Here is a 2538-nt window from a genome sequence, read left to right as displayed (position 1 = left end):
GACTGAGGCTAGCAATCATGCCCCAGGCCAACAAAATGGGGACCTAAGGATGCTGTAGGCACAGAAGTCCAACCTATGGACCTGCAGGCCCTTGATCTATTCAGGATTTCAATAGATTGCATGACGCCCAATTGTCTGCATGACTAACCTCAAGGTCAAATTAAAAGCTAATCTCCAGGCAGTTTGGGCATGAGTTCACAGGGACTCGCAGAGATGGAAGCGGTGACCACAGAGCCTGCTTGGGCCTGAGTTAGGTCCTCTGTGTAGAGGTTATGACTGTGTAGCTGGGTGTTCTCATGGGGCGACTCCAAACAGTGGGGGAGGGAGTATCTCTGACTCTATTGCCTGCTCTTGGGACCCTTTTCCTCCTACTGGGTTGCCTTGTCCAGTCTTGATATGAGAGGTTTGGGCTGGTTTTACTGCATCTTGTTATGCCTGGTTTGATTGATGTCACTGGGAGGCCTCTTTCTGAAGGGAAATGGAGGAGCAGTGGATCTGGGGGAGGGTGCGGGGGGGGGGAGGGTGCGAGGAGGTTAGGGAGGAGAGGCTGCCATCAGGATGTATTGTATGAGAGAAGAAGAGAAGAAGAAAGAAGAAAGAGGGAAGAAGGAAGAAGAAAGAAAAGAAGAAAGTAGAAAGAAGGAGAAGAAGAAGAAGAAGAAGAAGAAGAAGAAGAAGAAGAAGAAGAAGAAGAAGAAGAAGAAGAAGAAGAAGAAGAAGAAGAAGAAGAAGAAGAAGAAGAAAGGAGGAGGAGGAGAAGAAGAAGGAGAAGAAGAAGAAGAAGAAGAAGAAGAAGAAGAAGAAGAAGAAGAAGAAGAAGAAGAAGAAGAAGAAAGAAGGAGGAGGAAGAGAAGGAGGAGGAGGAGGAGGAGAAGGAGAAGGAGAAGGAGAAGGAGAAGGAGAAGGAGAAGAAGAAGAAGAAGAAGAAGAAGAAGAAGAAGAAGAAGAAGAAGAAGAAGAAGAAGAAGAAAGAAGGAGGAGGAGAAGGAGGAAGAGGAGGAGGAGGAGAAGGAGGAGGAGGAGGAGGAGGAGGAGAAGGAGAAGAAGAAGAAGAAGAAGAAGAAGAAGAAGAAGAAGAAGAAGAAGAAGAAGAAGAAGAAGAAGAAGAAGAAGAAGAAGAAGAAGAAGAAATACTTCATCTTACAAGAGCCCTCCAAACTGATACTTAAATTACCACAGGATAGAAGCTGAGATCTCTGGTACTCCTATTGGTTTGGAGGGACTTGGGCACCTGCTAGGGGACTCTAAGGGCAGAGCCACTGGAACCTCCTTGGTGGCACCTCGGCCTCTCTGGTTTTGGTGACCAGTGGCAAAGCAGTGATGGCTGAGATGGACCCTTATTGGGATGTAGAACCACCACAGTGTACCTAGTGGCCCTTCAGTCCAGGACAGGTGGTGCCCTCCTATATATGTGTCAAGAGCTCCTGCAGCAGGACAGACACAGGCTCAGTGGCATGTCTGTGTCACTGTGCACAAGGGGAAGCAGGAGCTAATGAGATCTAGGTCTCCACAGGAGCCACTGAAGATGGGGAGTGGGGTTTATTCGGCTTTACCCATCGATATAAGGGGTCCCCAAACCCAGGCCTGCCCAGATCTCAAGGACCACCCTTAACAGAATTTGGGCTTATCCATGGACCTAAGCATCATCCTTGGATGTGGGTGTGGTAGCAGGGATGTGGGAGCAGCCCAGATGGGAAAGGCAGGTCCTTTTTGGACCAGAAGCTTCATGGGAATTTCCCACCACAGCCCACAGCAGGAGGGAAGCTGAAGGTCTTCAAAGACACATCCTGAACTCACCAAGAGCTTCGTTCCCACTGAGCCTGGGGACAGAGTCCACTGGATGTTGTCAGAAGTGATTGACACTCAACTTGCTCTGTGTCCAGCATCTGTCACACTTCTGCCCCAGCCAGTGCCGTGGAGAGAGATGGCGTGAGGAGAGTGGAAGATGTACATCTCAGGACTGCAGGGCAGCACCTCCTCTCCTCAGCAGGACTGGCTTTAGAGGCTTATTTTCTAGCATGCCCATGTGAATGACAAAGTCTGGATGGCCCTCACAGCCCAGCCAGCACCCCATGTGAAGGGTGAGGTGGGGGCTAAATCAGCGCTGGATTCCTGAGCTAATCAATGGACTGTCCTGCACATTGGGCCTGTGGTGCTGGTCTGTTTATTTCTTGGGCTGAGAGCTCAGTTTTGGAGCTGGACCATTCCAAATCAGAATCAGTGGGCAGCCCATCATGATTGCTGCGAGGAACTTACCAAGCCAGAAAGCTCGCAGGCTTTAAAAGATGTGTGTAAAGTGACCAAATACAGTCACTTGAACATTGACTCTTTTGTGAGGTAACTGACAACTAAAACTGGTTTCTTTCCTCATGCTGGTCTGGCTGGGCTTCCTATGTCCTGGGTCAGTGTGAGAGCTGGTGTCCTCAGGGCTCCCTCAGAGCTGGCTCCTCACCCCCGGGGTATCCTATGGTCTGCTTCACTTCTGATTCAGACTCAGCTGTTAGGGAGGTAACTAGAAGCTGTCTGAGGTAGCACACA

This window comes from Mus caroli, unplaced genomic scaffold (assembly GCF_978045245.1).
Source record: "Mus caroli unplaced genomic scaffold, Mus_caroli_1 scaffold_9, whole genome shotgun sequence".
In the NCBI taxonomy this organism is placed as follows: domain Eukaryota; kingdom Metazoa; phylum Chordata; class Mammalia; order Rodentia; family Muridae; genus Mus; species Mus caroli.
The sequence above is the reverse complement of the archived record's forward strand: the minus strand, read 5'-3'. Positions refer to the sequence as shown.